Below are 19,743 nucleotides of genomic sequence, written 5' to 3'. Positions count from 1 at the left end.
AGTCCTTCAGAATGTCATTGCTCACATGTGAAATTTGAATGTTACAATAAATTATATTGAACATCCTTTCAAATTCCAAAATTCTATATTTCTGTAGTTATTGCCTGCAGTATCTAGAGACCTAAAATTATGATTAAATAGTTACCCAAAGACTTCCACAATATGAATACCTATGTAAAACAGCTAGGAAGAAAACTAGCTCAACCCTACTTGGAATTAAGAATGGTTTATACCTTAAATTAGGCACTTTAAAAGAGTAGAATAAGAATAAGTTTTTTCACTAAGCTCTTTTTTAAAATATATCAATTTTGGGAAATGGAATCCATTTTGAAAGTCTGGCAGAAATATATGCTAATGGAGTTCAGGATGTAAAGGAACTGGAAACATCTTGCAGTGTTACAACTCATTAAAGTACTTACTAGACCATAGAGTACAGCATCTGAGAAGAAAATAGGGCTCTGAACACTTTTCTTAATTAAAATTCTCTATTTAATTCAATTGAAATATATAGTAAAAAAGAAATAAGATGAAAATTCAAAGCAGAATAGTCATTGAGAAATACTACCCTAAGTCCTGACTATTTGTTTTGCAACTTGCAGGGTATTTCAAGTTGCAGAATCATGATGTAGTTAAAAATATAATGAGGAATTGGCACTGGTAGTTTCATAGGAATTCAAGATTGGTTTTTGGTTTTCATGCATCAAGCTTTTTGTTATTTAAACTTTGTTACTGTCATCATTTGTCTAGCTGTTGAATTTAACCTTTGAACACCACAGACTGCAAGACTATACAGCGTGCTTGCAAATAAATGAAAAACGTTACTGGGCCCAGTGATCCATAGGGCATGTCATTCCACGGTGAAGCTTGCATGAAATGAGCCCTCTTTTCTTGTGCATGTGTTGTTAAGCTGCGCATAAACTGCCCAATTTATAAACCACTATATATGAATTTACTTATATGATTCCCAATACAAAAATAAAACACTTAAAGGCTAGTCGGCACACAGATAAGGTAGAGAAGCATTTGAATAATTATAGAATATGTGGGCTGGATGAGACCTCAAGGTCTTCTAGATGAATGTTTCCCAAATGTGCCTGAAAATAAAAATCATCTGAAAGCATGTTTAAAATGTCTAAAAATTATAAGCTGACCAAAAAAATTGAATTCAAACTCTATAATCTGACTTTGAATTCTCAGTGCAAAAAGCCTTGACTAAATGGTTACAAGTGCTCTCAGGTAATATCTGAGAAAACCTGATCCAGTCCAACTTTCTACCTGAAATTTCAATCCCAGCTTATGTGGTTCCTAATATGTTATGTTCATTAAAATCACTTGGTGCATTGTTTTTGTTTTTATATTGAGTCCAGTGCTTCTTCCCCAGACATACTGAATTTGACATACTGAATTTTGTTTTTATATTGAATCCAGTGCTTCTTCCCCAGACATACTGAATTAGAAGAACCTCTAGGGGCCGTGATGGTTAATTTTATGTCAACTTAACTAGGCTAAAGGATACCCAGTTAGCTGGTAAAACAGTATTTCTAGGTGTGTCTGCAAGGGTGTTTCCTGAAGAGATTATGTTTGCATTGGTGGACTGAGTAAAGCTCAGCCTCACCAATGCAATGGGCATCATCCAACCCATGGAGGGTCCAAATAGAAGAAAATGGCAGAGAAAGGACAGATTTGCTGTCTTTTCTTCAGCGAAGACATCTTCATCCATCTTCTCCTGCCCTGTGACATCAGAGCCCCTTCAGACTCAGACCAGGACCTACATCACTGGCTCCCCTGGCTCTCGGATTTTGGGACTTGGACTGGAACTATACCACAGGCTTTCCTGGGCCTCCAGCTTGCAAACACAAGATTGTGGGATTTCTCAGCCTCTGTCATTGAGTGAGCTAATCCCTTATATTAGGTCTCGTTTGTGCATATCTCTATGCATCCTACTGGTTTTGTTTCTCTGAAGACCCTGACTAACACAGGGATTTGTAATCTGTTTTGGTTTTATTTTGTTTCATTCTGTTATGGGGCTGGGGGTGGTGTTTGCCTGTTTATTAGTGTGCCCCAGATAATACTGAATCCCAGACTGGCTTGGAAGGAGCCCTCAGCCCCACTTTCCCTAACAGAATTTAGCCCATCTCTGCTTGGACACCTCCAAGCCAAGAGCCCAACCACTCCCCCCAGCATAATTACAAATATTTTGTTTTCTCTACCTAGAAAAACTCAAACTTCTCCACTCTCCTTTTGCATATAAACAAAGCTAATCTATGAAAACAAGTACATATTTTTTTTCCTACAATCAACGTATTGACAGTGAGTTGGAAGAAAGTTTTTGTGTGGTGACAATATTCTCTTCAGAGCAAGATGGGAGGAATGGAAAGGAGAAAAGGAAAATCTAGTGAAAACCTGTTATTTGGCAATGTGCATGAAAAACAATTAGTTGACTGGCTAAATTTGTAATGCTAACTAATAAATCCATCAGAAACAGCTATTTACAATACAGCATTACACATTTTGAATACTACAAAACTCAAGCTATTTGGGAATCTCTTTGAAAAAAACATTTCATTAAGTGAACATATTTCTTATTCTAAATTGATGTTTTGAACCTCTCTAACATTCTGAGAGATCACTAGAAAATTACCAAACTGAATTTTTACTTTTATTTCAGCAAATATATATTGAGAACTTTCTATGTTCAGGCAGTGTTTTTGACACTGAGGATGCAGCAGGAAACAAGACTGTCCAAAGACTCTACCCTGCTGTAACCTCCATTTGGGATGGGATTGGAAGGAAATAACCTATAACAAAATAAACACATATAATAAAATATCTGGCAAAAATGAGGCAATGAGGAAAATAAATCAGGATAAGCAGATAAAGAATGACTGAAAGACTTTTATGGAACACAGTATCCAGCACATCACTATTAACTGGCATTCATTAGTATGATTTATGGATGTACATCATTTTCTTTCCTATATGATGTTAATGATGCTGGCAATGCTGCTTTCCACATTTATGAATGTAGCTTTTAAAGAAACTGCAACTCGCTCCAAACAGAGAGTTTCGCTGGTCAAATCCAGCTTTCTGACTGCACATACCAAGGCAGGGCCTGTCACTGTTGCTGATTTTCCTAGCCTCACAGGCTGCTCAATACCTTGAATCAAAATGAGCCACCCCTGTCACATGCCATGCGCCATGTCAGCTCACTGACAACACCCCTCATTCATCACTAATGGCAGCCCCTGGGTGTCATGTCAACATTTCCGGATGGGCTTCTCGGTGAAAGCCTCCCTGGAGGTTTTTTACACTCATCTTACCACCAAGCAGCTGCTTCATAGTCCTGAGCGTCCATCCTCAGCCAGTGTGCAGCCAGGCAAAGAGGCACACACGGCACCGTTTGCACACTGGCTGCTTTCCAGGGCAGCTGGTAAAGGCTAGTGAGATGCTGTGTTGCTATGTATTTATACAGTGATAATCACCTGTGAGGCATGGCGACAGGCTGATCAAACGATATGTCCAAACTAAACCTGGATACATTCACTACCTCTCAGAGAAGCAGGAAAAAGTGAGGCACAAAGAGGTGATAGAAATGCTAGCTTACAAAAACATGGAATTAGCGAGCTTAAAATGTCTTGTGTAGCATATTGTGGTGCTGACAAACATGGTGATACTAAGAGGCCTGGCCAAGTGTGCCCCATTCTTTAACTGAGTTACATATAAACATCACATCTTTTATGTTTATAGATTGTTTAGATTGAAAGCCCTTTTATAGACATTGTATCACAGTACGTTCACTTGGTTTTCACTGAAAATATTTTTGACTACATCATAAAAATAAAAATTTAATAAAATAACATTTTAAAATCTGTTGTTTAGAAAATTTGACTTTATTACCCACAGACAGATGATGTCTACAGTTAACTCAAAATCATCTGTGTCCACAGACAGAAACAATGGAATACATTGTAGATAATCTAAACTCCACTTATACTACACTGTACCACAGAATTCAATTAACTGCATAAGGGATATATCAAATGTTTTGTTTTACCCATTTTACAACAAATTATTTCATCTCCACTAGTTACTGCTGCCCTGACCTCATCTGGAAACTTCCCTAAATTCCCTGTCTACTTCATGCATAACTCCTTTTCTTGCTCCCTTTCTCTAAAGACAAATATGTCCTAAGGTTCAAGATACATGTTTGGTCGTTCTCTATATCTACTCTCCTCCCCAAGATCTCATCTGCCTTCACATCTTCAACTTTCTTCTCTTTGCGAATGATTCATAAACCTTTATCTTCTACCTGTAAATCGATTCTATGGGGAATGCTCCATAAAAGGTATAAAAACAACTGACCATTCATTTGGAAAAAAAATAATAAATGCAGATTCTATCTTCACACTATGTACAAAATTGAATTGTAGGTAGATTACAGAAAAAAAGTCTTAAAAAGTTTTTCTACAAAAGTACAACATAGTCATAAAGTTTGGAGATAGATAAATGATAGACAAACTGAACTGCTTTGATAATATCCTCTGAGATATGCCAAAGGGATAGGTTTATTCAGGAAAATCAGAGATACAAATCAGCACATCACACATGCATGTTCAGGGACTGATGGAAATATAATGTCAATGAAACACATTAGTTGCAACTTTGTAATGCATTGAACTACGTGGCACTAAAGAGTGACAACACATTGAGCATATCATGCAATGTCATGAAACATATCCATTATAACACAATATCAATAATCCTTTTATTATGCATATTTACTTGTGTTTCCAGACTTTCTGATAACCTTGTTTAAGAACAAAGTATACGATTATTTTATTTAAAACCATAGGAAGAGGGAAACATTTCTACTACATCATAAAACTCAAAAGCCATGAAGTAAATATTTTAAATGCATTTTATAAGGCCCCAAAGAATGCGAACTGATAACAGAGATCATCTTTAGTGAGTGGAAAATTTATATTTATTCTAAAAAGTCTTAGTTATTTTATTTTTTAGTAATGAGAATATTGCCACAGATTATTTGTATAAATTTTTAAACCATAGACATAAAACGTACTATACAGTACTCAACTAAGTCACTACTAATCAATATACTTATTGGAATAAATTTATCTGTCAAAACACTTTTTAATATTGCTGATAAAAACACAAAATATGACTAAGGAAGAGTAAACATATACAGAAGAAGAAATTTATCTCTCCAAGTTATTCAGAAAGATGACCAATTACAGAAATCTATTAGAAATGATAGGAAAAAAAATACGGCTATCTTGATTGGAAATGTCAGAAACAAGAAAAGAAAGTTTTGAAAAACAACAGGACAATAAATTATGGATTAAAACAGCTGCTTCTGACCAGGCGTGGTGACTCACGCCTGTAATCCCAGTACTTTGGGATGCCAAGGTGGGCAAATTACTTGAGGTCAGGAGTTCGAGACCAGCCTGGTCAACATGGTGAAACCCTGTCTCTACTAAAAGTACAAAAATTAGACGGGCATGGTGGTGGGCACCTGTAGTCCCAGCTACTCAGGAAGCTGAGGCAGGAGGAATTGCTTGAACCTGGGAGGCAGAGGTTGCAGTGAGCCAAGATCACGCCACTGTACTCCAGCCTAGGCAACAGAGCAAGACTTCATTTCAAACAAAACAAAACAAAACAAAACAAACAAACAAACAAAATCTGTTTCCCAAGGGCTTTTTTTTGTTTTCTTCGTTGCAACACTAGCACTTCAGTATATAAGTATTCTATTCTATAGGGGAAAAAAAACTACTTCATCATCCAAAAAGTTTGAAAGAAACCTTGGCTAAACATGAAAGTATTTCTTAACTTCCAGACTTCTTGAAACCCTTAACATATTCATGAACATGGTGAGTCTCAACCCAAGGGAAATAGTATCAAAAGAATGATACATTGATTTGATTACAAATCCTCTTTTCCATGGTAGTTATTAATGGCCCAAGTTTTGCCAAATTCTTATCAGTATGTCAAGGAAGGTGCTTAAGTTAAAATAATGAGTCCCAAAAATAGAAATTACAAATTGCCCCGATTCCTTAGCTCACTAAATAAACCTAGACCATACATAGGCTGCACCATGTGTTTCCTAGGACAAAAATGATAGTCAAAAGTTTTAGAAATTCTTAGGAAATAATAGCCTATTTATCTCAATATGTATCCCAGATATTCAAATTTGCATCCTATTTACCAAGGGTGTATCTGAGCTTCAGGGAGTATTTTCTCTACCACTATTACTCATCTTTTATGATCTGTAGTTAAAACATATATACTGTTTTAAATGATTTTTTTTTTGAGACAGAGCTTCATTCTGTCACCCAGGATGGAGTGCAGTGACATGATCTCAGCTCAATGTAACCTCCACTTCCTGGGTTCAAGCAATTCTCCTGCCCCAGCCTCCCAAGTAGCTGGGATTACAGGCATGCACCACCATGCCCAGCTAATTTTTGTACTTTAGTAAAGACAGGGCTTCACCATGTTGGCCAGCCTGGTATGGAACTCCTGACCTCAGGAGATCTGCCCCCTCGGCCTCCCAAAGTGCTGGGATTACAGCTGTGAGGCACCGTACCCATCCTCCCATCAATAGCTTTTGAGTTCAGAACTTTGCATCTCTGGATGTATTTATACTAAAACACTGCACACCAAAAATTGTGTAGCAAAATTCCTATAATTCAAATTATTTACACTGATTAATAGTGTCTATATTCACAAATAAGTCAAATTACATATAATAAGTACATTATAGATTTATACTCAAAGAGAAGAACTAGCTCTAGAAAAGTTTACACAAATGAAATAAAAGTATATGTAATATGTAGGGGAATTTTTATTGTATATTAATTCAAGCACAAGTATATGTGTTAATATACATTTACATGTGAATCTATACATATATTAGGTATCTCCTTTTCCTTTCCCTTATCATTAAAAAAATCAGTGAAAATCCTTAGTGGAATATGGCCAAAAAATATATCTGTTCTAGAATTGCAACGTTCTAAACACAAAGAAAAGATAACTGTTTAAGGTGATGAATATCCCAATTACCCTAATTTGATCATTATATGTTGTATGTATGTATCAAAATATCACATGCACCCAAAATATGTACAACTATGATATATGAATTTAAAAATACAAAAAAAGGAAAGACCTCTGTTCTGACCCAGATTTTTTTCCCTTTACAGTAGACTGCAAACACTACAGGTCAGGAATCAGATCACACAATTGAGCAAAGATGTGGATATATTTATACTTTTAGAATGACATTAAGCATACTCCCTAGTTGCAGAGGCTTGGAAAGTTTACCATTTAGTCACTCTATACCTACAATTAGATGGACTGCAATCAGATTTCAGTATTTTCTAAACAATGTCTAAGAAGAAGAGGCTAGCAAACTATAGCCCTTTGGTCAAATCCAGCCAGTACCTGTTTTGTGAGTATAGTTTTATTGAAACACAGTCATGCCTGTTCATTTTAAATATTGTTGATGATTATTTTCATGCTACAATGAGGACTTGCAATAAAATTTCCTTTATGGCCAAGAAAGCCTAAAATATTTACTAGCTTGCCTTTACAAAGAAAGTTTGAGGAGAAACTGAGATGGTAGACTAGATGCAGCTGGGAACCACCTCACCACTAAAATATTGAGTAAACTATTACACTTCAAACAGATCTTTTGAGAGAAAACACTGAAAGTCAATAGACAGACAATGCAGACACTGCAACTGAAGAGGGAGGAAGCTGGGAAGGCTGCATGTAGCTGCTGAGCACTAGGACCAGCTCCTGGTCCTAAACAGATCCTAAGGAAGGAGTGAGTGAAGGAACTCCACAGCACCACACTCCCACCATGGACCTCTGGGATGCTAGCTACAAGAGATCCCATGATCCCTATAGACATTTGAATTGGAAGGGGGAACTGCCCAGATATCAGGCAGAGTCAAAGCTCAAACCTGTGCAGAACTGAGGTTTCATGGTGCGCGGAGCCCCTGCAATAAAATGCAACCATAGAAGCCCATCCCCCAAGGCTCTCTACCTTGGTCTGGTGTCTGCTGCCCCTACTACTGCCAAGCTGGAAGATAACAAGGCTACCTGTCCCACAGGATCAGGGCATATCTGATCCGTGCACCCCCTTGTCCACTGGCCCCTCAACCAAGACTGCCTACCTGGTCACTCCTGCGGGAGTGCCCACAGCAAAATCTCCACTGTCCTGGTTGAGTGTTTGACTAGCAAATCTGGGAGAAATTTGGTCCCCCAGCACAGCTGGCGCTCAACCCTGAGGGACCAGAGGACAAAACCACATGCCCAGTCCCAACACCTCAGGATTCGAACACACCACACAGGGGTCTCAAGCTGAGACGTGTGGTCTGAACTTGAGCAGAGGAGGAACCACCACTCTCAGAACACTGAGAAGAGTGTGGGTCAGGGTCATGTGCTGACACAGGAGCTGGGCATCCCTCCCTTAACAAGCCTGGTCCAGGAAGGGTATAGCTGGTTAGCCAGCTGCAGCTTCTGTCCCAGGGTTCCCCAAGGCCTGAAACACCTGGAGCAGTCCAACAATATGGGCAGAGAACGCTTTGGACAAGTTTAGCCGGTCAGGCCTGCTCCAGGGACAGATAATGGAAGAAGACCTGGTCAGGGGAGTGTGAGCCATGTAGGGACCACAGTCATCTGCTGGGCTAAAAGCTTTAAACCATGGGCACCACACAGCTGCACACCTGCAGCGCAAACACCCTGCCTGGGGATCCTCCCTGCTGACCCACTGCCTCACCAGACCAACAACAGACAAAACCCACAACCTACTCTGACTCTGCGAAGCTCAGAGGCCCAGCAGGTCCCCAGAGTACTTCAGGTCTCGTGGTGACTTAACCTTGGACTCACATCAGCCCTAAGGGAAAAGGGGGTGCAGCCCATTTAAGAAATGTGGATGCAGAGCCAGTAATTGAAAAGGGATACCCCAAGACCCAGGAACAGACTTGGTGAGGAAGTCACTGTCTCCATCCTCATCTCCTCTGTGCACAGCACTGTTGCAAACACACTGAAATGGAAAAGAGGTGCATGCCTGAGTAAAAGCCTATCTTCTGGCCCATCTACTGGATCACAGTCTGAATTCTACCACCAAACAAAAGTAAATTCCTTCAACCTGCAATTACTGTGAAATGCAATGCAGGAAACTATCCACAGATAAGAGACCTGAACAGAGCCTTGGCCCTCTGAAAGCACCCGGAAAATTTGCCAACCAACTATACACAACATACACCACAGCCAAACCCTGAAGGAGGAAAAAAAAAAAGAATATAAAAACAAAAATCCCTCTCCAAATGACAGCAATTTCAAAAATAAAAAGGAATGTCAGCTCCTTCAGATAAGAAAGAATCAGCACAAGAACTCCAGCAATTCAAAAAGTCAGAGTGTTTCTTTACCGCCAAAGGATTACACTAGCTCTCCAGCAATGGGTCCTAAACAGATTGAAATGTCTGCAATGATAGACATGGAATTCAGAATCTAAATGGCAAGAAAGCTCAATGAGATTCAAGAGGAAGTTGAAATACAATCCAAGGAAGCCAGGAAAACAATCCAACAGTTGAAATACAACATAAGAACCAAACTGAACTTCTGGAATTGAAAATTTCATTACAGGAATTTCAAAATACAATTGGAAGCCTTAATAACAAGTTAGGCCAAGCTGAAAAAGGATTTTAGAGCTCAATGACCAGACCTCCAAATCAATCCAGTTAGACAAAGGTAAAGAAAAAACATTCTTAACAATGAACAAATCTGTGAGAAATATGGAATTATGTAGAGGGATCAAACTTACATCTCATTAGTATTCTGAGAGAGAAAGAGAGAGAGAGTAACCAACTTGGAAAACATATCTGAGGATTTAATCCACAAAAATTTCCCCAATATTACTAGAGGTTTACATGCAAATTCAAGAAATTCAGAGAACTTCTACAAGATACTTTACAAGATGACCTTCCCCAAGACAAATAGTCATCAGACTTTCCAATGTCAATGTAAAAGAAAAATTCCTAATGGCGGCTAGAGAAAAGGGCCAAATCACTTTTTAAAAAATAATAAAGAAAGAAAAACCTCCTCAGTCAAACAGTGAACTTCTTGGCAGAGACTCTACAAGCCAGAAAGCATTGAGGGCTTATTTTTAGCATTCTTACCAAAAAAGAAATTCCAACTAAGAATTTAATGTCCCAATAAGCTAAGCTTCATAAGTGAAGGAGAAATAAAACATTTTTCAGATAAGCAATCTTTAAGGGAATTCATTACCACTAGACCAGCCTTAAAAGAAATTCTTCAGGGAATTCCAAACAATGGACATAAAACAGCAATAGCTGCTACCATAAAAACATACAAAAGAACATAGCTGGCCGGGCATGGTGGCTCACGCTTGTAATTCCAACATTTTTAGAGGACGACACAGGTGGATCACCTGAGGTCAGGAGTTCAAGACCAGCCTGGCTAACATGGTGAAACCTAGTCTCTACTAAAAATACAAAAAACTAGACAAATGCGGTAGCAGGCACCTGTAATACCAGCTACTTGGGAATTCTGAGGCAGGAGAATTGCTTGAACCTGTGAGGCGGAGGTTGCAGTGAGCCAAGATCACACCATTGCACTCCAGCCTGGGTGACAGAGTGAGACTCCATCTCCAAAAAGGAAAAAAAAAAAACAAAAACAGCAAAGAACATAACCCATAGACCCTATAAAAAACTATACAATCAAGACTGCAAAGCAACCAGCTAGCAATACCATGGAAGGATCAAAACCTCACAAATTAATATTAATCTTGAAAGTGAAAGACCTAAACATCCCACTTAAAAGGCACAGAGTGGCAAGTTTGATTAAGAAAATAAGACCCGACCTTCTGCTATCTTCAACAGACCAATCTCAAATGTAATAAACCCATAAGCTCAAAGTAAAGGAATGGAAAAAGATCTATCACACACAAAAAAAAGAAAAAAAGGCGAGTGTCATTATTCTTACATCATATAAATCAGACTTTAAACCAACAACAGCAAAAAAGGAAAAAGAAGGTTACTGCATAATGATAGAAGGTTCAGTCCAAAAATAAGACTTAACTATCCTAAATATACATGTATTCAATATTGGAGCAACAAGATTCATAAAACAAGTACTTGTAGACCTATGGAAGGACTTAGAAAACCACATAACACTAGTGGGAGTCTTCAGCACCCCACTGATAGCGTTAGACAGATCATCCAGGCAGAAAACTAACAAAGAAATTCTGAACTTAAATTTGACACTTGACCAACTGGACCTAATAGACATCTACAGGACATTCCACCCAACAAGTACAGAATGTAAGCTCTTCTCATCTGCACATGAAATATACTCTAAGTTCAACCACATGCTCAGCTATAAAGCAAGTCTTAATAAATTTAAAAAACAGAAATCATATCAAGCATATTCTCACACCTCATGGAATAAAAATAGAAATTAATACCAAGAAGTTCTCGCAAAATCACACAATTACATAAAAACCAAACAACTTGCTCCTGAATGATCATTGGGTAAACAAAATTAAGGCAGAAATCAAATACTCTTTAAAATAAATGAAGGAAGAGATAGAATATACCAAAACCTCTGGGATGCAGCAAAAACAGTGTTAAGAGGAAAGTTTAGAGTGCTAAACACATCAAGAAGTTAGAAAGATCTCAAATTAACAATCTAATATCTCAGCTAGAGGAACTAGAAAAACAAGAACAAACTAACCCAAAAGCTAGCAGAGGAAAAGAAATAACTAAAATCAAAGCAGACCTAAATGAAATTGAGATCAAGCTTCATGCAAATAATCAATAAAATGAAAAGTATCCTTTGAAACGGTGAACAGGATAGCTAGATTAACAAAGAAAAAGAGAGAGAATATCCAAATAAGCATAATTAGAAATGACAAAGGTGGCATTACAGCTAATCCCACAGAAAAGCAAATAATCCTCGGAGACTATTAATGACACCCCTTTGCACACAAACTAGATGATCTAGAGAAAATGGCTAAATTCCTGGAAACACACAACCTTCCAAGACTGAATTAGGAAGAAATTGAAACCCTGAATGGACCAGTAAAATGTTTCAAAATTAAGTCACTAATAAAACAACCTACTAACCAAATAAAGCCCCGGAACAGATAAATTCACAGCCAAAATCTACCAGACATGCAAAGAAGAGCTGATACCAATCTTACCAAGAATATTCCAAAAAATATCTAGAAGCGATGCCCCACTAACTCATCCCATGAAGCCAGCATCATCTTGATAAAAATATCTGGCAACGACACACACACACAGACACACACACACACACACACACACACACACACACAAAATATACCGGCCAATATACCTGATGAACATAGACACAAAAATCCTCAGCAAAATACTGGCAAACCAAATCCAACAGCACATCAAAAAGTTAATTCCCCACAATAAATTAGGCTTCATTCTGGGGATGCAAGGTTGGTTCAACACATGAAAATCGGTAAATGTGTTTCACCACATAAACAGAATTAAAAATAAAATACATAGAAATATATACCTTATTGTCAGTGTCATTGCTATTAGATTTGGTTTGGAATTGAGTCTGCATATATGTGAATATTGGAGTTTTCTGAGCATTCACAATTTATATTAATGAGATTATATTTTAAGGTTCTGACTAAAGAATGTAGTAAAGCTGTGCTTTTTTTTCAATACTACCCCATGCTTCAAAAACGTGCTCTTCTGAGAGCGATGAAAAGCTCCAATCTCATAGAGAACCACTGGTTCACTTCCTAGAGAAATAAACCTAATGAAAAATAAGTAAGGCTTCTATACAGAAAACAATAAAACATTACTAATATAAATTTTAAAAGATAAGAGAGAGAGAGAGAGAGAATGCTTCCAAAAATTGAAAGGTTCAATTTTGAAAGTTAACAATTCCTTTCAGATTGATCTGTAAATTTAATGGAATAGCAAAAAAATTCACAAGAAATTTTTATAGAACTTGACAAACTTATTCTATGATTTATGTGGAAATCCTAAAAACAAAGAATAAAGACAACTTAAAGAATAAATTTGGAGTGTTTGCACTACCCAGATATCAAGACATATTATAAACCTCAGTAATAAGAAATCATGGTTTTCATGCAGGAGATATAAACAGACCAATGAACAAAAACCAGGATCCAGAAAAAGAAGCAAGCATAAATATTTACTTGATGTATGACATATAAATTTTACTGAGTCTTTTGTTAATCTACATGATATAAAAATGAGTCTCAATTCCTATCTCACATAAAAATCAACTCCAAATATATTGTAAGACTGAATGTGAAATGTAAAACAGTAAAACTTCTAAAACATTTCAAAAATCTTCTAGACTGTGGACATGACTCTTACAGACCCCATCAATTCCTGTTTGCTGGTGTTCACATCATATATAGTGCCATCCCCTTTGCTGTGATTTGCTTCTAACTAATAGAATATGGCAAAGGTGAAGAAATTTCAAATGTAATTAAAGCCTCAAATAATAACTTACTTGGAGTTATTATCAAAAGAGATTATCCCATATGGTCTGACTTACTCAAGGGGAGGTCTTTAAAAGAAGGACTGGAACCTCCTCAAAAAAGGGACTTTCCTTTTTGACTTGATGAAGTAAGAAGATTGGTTGAAGAAGCCTCCATGATAAAGAACTGCAAGCTGCCTCCAGAATTACAAGTGGCCTCCATCACTTGAAGTTAGCCACCAGCCAAAAGTCAGCAAAAATCCACAGCCGTCATTCATACAGTCACAGAAAAATTAATTCTGCCAAAACCTGAATTAACTTAGAAGTAGATTCTTCCCAGTCAGGTCTCCAGATGAGAATACAGCCCAGTCAATACCTTAATTTCAGCTGTGTGAGGCCCTGAGCAGCTAATTCATCCTCAGACTCTGACACATAGAGACAGTGAGATCATATTATTTAAGCTGCTGAGTTTATCTAGCAACAATAGAAAACTAACACAATGACTTTACCCTAGGCAAAGATTTTTTGGATAGGATGCATAAAAGCTCTAACTATAAAGAAAAAGATTGATAAATTAACTTCATTAAAATTAAGAGCTTCTGCTCACCAAAATTACCATCAAGAGAGTAAAAAAGCAAGCTGTTAAGTGTGAGAGTATATTTGCAACCATATATCCAAAGAATGAACTCCACTCTGTAATATATGAGGAACTCCTATAAATCAATAAAAAACATATAGACAACTCAATTTTTAATGGAAAAAAGATTCAAACGGGCACTTCACAGAAAGGATATCAAATGGTTTGTTTTTATGAACAGGTATTTAGCATCATTATTCTTTCAGTAAAATAAATGTTAAAGTCAAAATTTAAAAATCGCTACAAATACACCAGAGTAGCTAACAGTTAAAAAAAAAAAAAAAAAAACTAAACCAAACAGTGGCCAGGGTATGATACAACAAAATCGCTCATACTCTGGTGGTGTGTAAATTGCACAACTTCTTCTGAAAATTGAAAATGGCTTTAGAGTGTCTACCAAAGATGAATGTACACATATCCTATGGTCTTTCAATTCTACATCAAAATACATATCAGACAAAAATGTGTACAAATACCATGTACTAGATTATTTATATTCTTGAGTATTCATATTTGGCTATACTTAATAGTCAAGACCTGTAAAGGATTCAAATGTTTGTTAATAATGGTATGGATTAACAATTGCAATACATTCATGCAAAGGGATACTATACAACAATTAAAAGAAATGAATAATTACCACATGTACGACACAGACAAATATCACAAACAGAAAGATGAGTGGAAGAATCCAAACATAAAAGAATACATACTGCATGAGTTTATTTATATAATAAACATAAGGTTCAGAGGAGTCAAAACTGATTTATGGTTATAAAAGTCAAAATGCTAAATACAGTGAGGTACTGAGTGGAAGTGTGGCAAAAGGAAGTTTTCTAGGTACTATTAAATATTCTATTTTTAATCTGTAAGGTAGTTACAAAAGTGTGTTTATTTTGAAAATTTATAGAGCTATACACTTAAGATTTGTGCACTTTTCTAAATGTATTCTATATGTCAGTAAAAATTGACAAAGACTATACAAATAAGTAGGTTAATCAAAAAGTTTCAAATCAGAAGAGGATTGTAGAGTTAGAGTTAGTTCAGTGTGATTTTGGTACCAGGATGGACAAAAAAACAATGAAACAGAATACAGTGTCCAATATTGGAAGCACACTTGTAGGGTCATTTGATTTATGATACTAGTCCATGACTTGGAAAACGTCAGAGCCCAAACAAACAGAAGAAAAGAGATAAAAATACTAGGCACAATAATCAAAACATATAGAGGAACTGAGGGAGTGGATGCAAAGCAGAGAGAATGGATACTCACTCAAGAACTCTGGTGAAGGTTTCCTAAGAAAGGCTTTCTGGAAAGCCTGCAAGTGGTGACACATGAAAGCAGCAGACAATGGTAAGTACAGAGTTACAGAGCACACCTTGTTCTCTGGGGAAAAGATCACTTCCCTAACAATGGGTCACAATCCTCAAAAGAATGTGAAATCAATGCTACATCATCAACTTGACTGTATTGACTAGGTAGTAGAATTAAAATGAGATGTAAATTAAATTATTAAATTAAATTAGATATTTTTTGCACATAACAAACTGCCCCTAAAGTTTAGAGGATTAAAACAACTAATTTACTATCTCTTATGATTTTGTGGGCCAGGAATCTGGGCAGGCTAAGCTGAGCATTCTTCATGCTCCACAGTGTTAGTATCTGTAACTTGATGTTACATAGTTTGTGAATGGATTTATCTATGGGGTCCAAGAAAGCTTCACTTACATGTCTAATGCCTCGGCTGGAATAGCTGCAAGGCTGGCTGGGTTCAGCTGCTGGGTTCCAAGGCTGGCTGGGTTCAGGATAACCCCCCGTGGCCTCTCCAGAATGGCAGTCTCAGAGTATCTGGACTCCTTATACGGCAGCTCAGTATACCCAGTGTTCCAGAAGTGAGCATTCCAAGAGATCCACACAAAAGCTGCAATACTTCCTATGATCTGGCCTTGGAAGTCTTATAACACCACTAGTCCCCTTTCTTTTGGTCCAGCAAGTCAACTAAGCCAACCCAGATTTAAGGGGAGAAGTGTGAAATAGACTATCACTTATAGAAGAAAAAGCATTCAGGGAAGAATGGGAGTGATGCCAGCCTTCTTAGAGACATGCTATCATACCCCATCATTTCCTTGTTATACCAAGACATTCTTCATACTAAGTCAGTAACATCCTTTGCATCACTAGAGGAATTACAAAGTTTTTAAAGCACAGAAAAGTTAGATTTTAGCTTTTGCATGAGAATGGGTATCAACAACTAAATCAGCTGATGGAAGGTGTGACAATAGATGCCAGCAAGGACAGTTGATGGTTGAGGAGTAGATGCCCTGCCCCTCTGGCACTAAGCACTGGAGGAAGCTCCGTGTGTGTGTGTGTGTGTGTGTAAATATTATATACATATATATATAGAGAGAGAGTACACTTTTCTATATGTATGCTATACATCAATAAAAATTGACAAAGACTATAAAAATAAATAGGACAATCAAAAAGTTTCAAATCAGAAGAGGATTGAAGAGTTAGAGTTAGGTCAGTGTGATTTTGGTACCAGGATGGACAAATAAACCATATGTATATGTATATGTATATGTATACACACACACCTTCTTGGGGAGAATGGAAAGGGGAAAATCCTGTATGGTTTCAGAAGTTCTTGAAATGACTAAGTTTATCTTAAAGTGACAATGGTTAAATTTGTGCCAGTAGGCAGAATGGACAGGGCAGAAATTAATTTCAGTTGTAGGAAAATAATATCATACTTTTAAACTCCTAAATTTGTGGTAAATTAAATACATACCTATAAAATTGCTTTAAGTGTATGTTCCTATTGGCTTGATCATCTTAATTATTAATTAATTCCTATAACTACAATTCAGGAAGAGTTAACGCTGACGAGCAATTTTTCCTGTCTACCTATTTCATTTTTCCTGAAATCTTCATATTACTCTTGTACTCTCATAGCAAAGAGTGAACTATCTTACTATTTATTTCAATTCTATAGTCTAGATGACTTTTAAAATCCAATTTGTCTTAGACATAAAATATTTATTATTTTAAACACTTGTTAATTTCTATTGACTCATGGTCTTCTAAATATTATACCTCTGAGATTGTCTAGCCCATTACTTCTAAAGGAGCCCTTAACATAATACCTAGTCAGGTTCATTATTGTTTGTTTTCTGGGAAACTTTTGTCCTTGAGTAGAGTTACAATAATTCTTCAGAGACAGTTGGGCAAATATTCACTGAGATAAGCCAGTAGATATAACTGAAGCAAGAAAAGGTGCTTTTAAAAGACAGAGACAAAACTTCAAAAAGTAGAATTTCAAGGGGCAAAGATAAATCACAATTGCAAATCCATTCGCCATAAACAGAATAACAGTTGTACAGGATTAGGAAACACACACCAACTACTGAGTCAGACACAAACACACTATAGTCTTTCCCCAATAGAATCACGAGCTGTCCTTTTCCCATTGTAGCTTCCGTTTTGTCCCCTTCCATCTGTACTACACCCAAAATTCTTGTGCCGACAGCCATAGGGAAGGTTCTACTCATGCTCGAATTTAGGTATAATCAGATCTAACTCTAAAATTTAAACACCCTCCCACATGAAATACCAGTATCTCATACACACACACACACACACACACACACACACACACACACACACTCCAACTCAATGTAAAAAGATTTTCTTCTGAATATGTTATTTCACTCTCAATTCAGCCAACATAAAAGAACATTGTCATATTAATTATCATACTGTTCTTGCAGCAATCTCAGCCCCTGCAGAAGCCTGAGTCACTGATAATATCAAAACAGTGAAACATGAGTCACTGATAATATCAAAATATCAATAGCAGCATATCAAATCTTCTTCCCACCCTATCCCCAATACCCTGCATTACTAAATTCATCCTTTCTAAGGAACTGTGACACTCACGAGATATTCCCGGCAACCTGGTCTTCAAGTCAGGTTGTGACTTCAACCCTCGTCAGCTCTGAGAATGCCATTTCTCTATACACACAAAGACTTGTACAATAACATTCATAGAAATCTTATTCATAATGACCCCAAACTGTAAAAGTCCAGGGCCCATCAATAGAAGAATGAATAAGAAACCTGTGGTATATCCCTATAATGGAATATTATCCACTAATGAAAAGGAATAAACTACAGATACATGCAACACGTTTGATGGATCTCAAAAGCATTATATAATACTAAGTGGGAAAAAGCCAGACACAAAAGACTATATATTTTTGTACTACATTTATATGATATTCTAAAATAGGAAAAACTAATCTATAGAAAAAAATTAAAGATTATTTTCTTCTGGGTATGGAGGTAGGGTCTGCTTGGAGAGGGTCCTGAGGAAATTTTCTTGGGTGTGGTAATGTTCTATATCTTGATATGGGTTTGCTTTCAACAAGTGTATGGATTGGTCAAAACTTGGTAACGGTGTTGGTAATATTTGTACATTTTAGTTATATATTTTGTGTAATAAAGAAAAACAGGCTGGGCGCAGAGACTCATGCCTATAATCCCAGCACTTTGGGAGGATGAGGAAGGTGGATTACTTGAGCTCAGGAGTTTGGGACCAGCCTGGGCAACATGGTGGAACCTTGTCGCTACCAATAATACAAAAAATTAGCCAAGCATGGCGTTGCACGTCTGTGGTCCCACCTGCTTCGCAGGTAGAGCCAGGAAGATCACCTGATCCAGGGAAGTGAAGATTGCAGTGAGCCATGATTGTACCACTGTACTCCAGCCTGAGCAACAGAGTGAGACGCCATCTCGATTTCTTGAAAAAGAAAGGAAATTAAAAACAACAACCCAATATTGAATTCTAGTGAATTATATGCATACTGAAATATTTAGGGGGAAGTGCAATGACATCTGAAACTTACACTGACATGCATCAAAAAGATAAAATGGATGAATGAATAAGGGAATACATAGACACCTAAGTGATAAAGCACCTATAGGACAATATAAAGGATAGAATTATGCTATGGTTATATATTTTTTCAATGTAAAGTCCTTTTAACTGTACTGTATATTTGAAAAATATCATAATAAAATGATTTTTTTAAAACCCAGCATCTCATACCTACCCTGCCTGAAAAACTCTTCTGGATTAAAGACTTACCACCAATTGCATCTTCTCCAGATGGGTGGGTCTGAAGGAAAACTTCAAGGTCCTGAAGACTTGGGGCCAGGATACCCAGCAACTTCTTTTCCAACACTGCTGACTTGTTTAAGAGTTGGACTGGAGTCTTGGTCATAGAAACCTTAGCATCCAACTTTAACAAGAATATGGAATATACTATATATTCCTTCCTTATTCCAAAAAAAAAGATGGAATAAATAAATAAATCTTTAGAGTTGTGCTCACAAAGTTTTACATAAACTCATATACATGAAGGTTTAGATGTAAGAAGAATTATTTCAGCTCCATTGCAATTTTATCTTTTTGTTCTCCTTGTAAAAAAATACACTGAAATTTATTGCAAGGATCCTTATAAAAGCAATAAAATAATGTAAAATGATCATAAAACCA

This window comes from Macaca thibetana, chromosome 5, assembly GCF_024542745.1.
Source record: "Macaca thibetana thibetana isolate TM-01 chromosome 5, ASM2454274v1, whole genome shotgun sequence".
NCBI classification, from domain to species: domain Eukaryota; kingdom Metazoa; phylum Chordata; class Mammalia; order Primates; family Cercopithecidae; genus Macaca; species Macaca thibetana.
Note: the sequence above shows the minus strand (reverse complement) of the source record.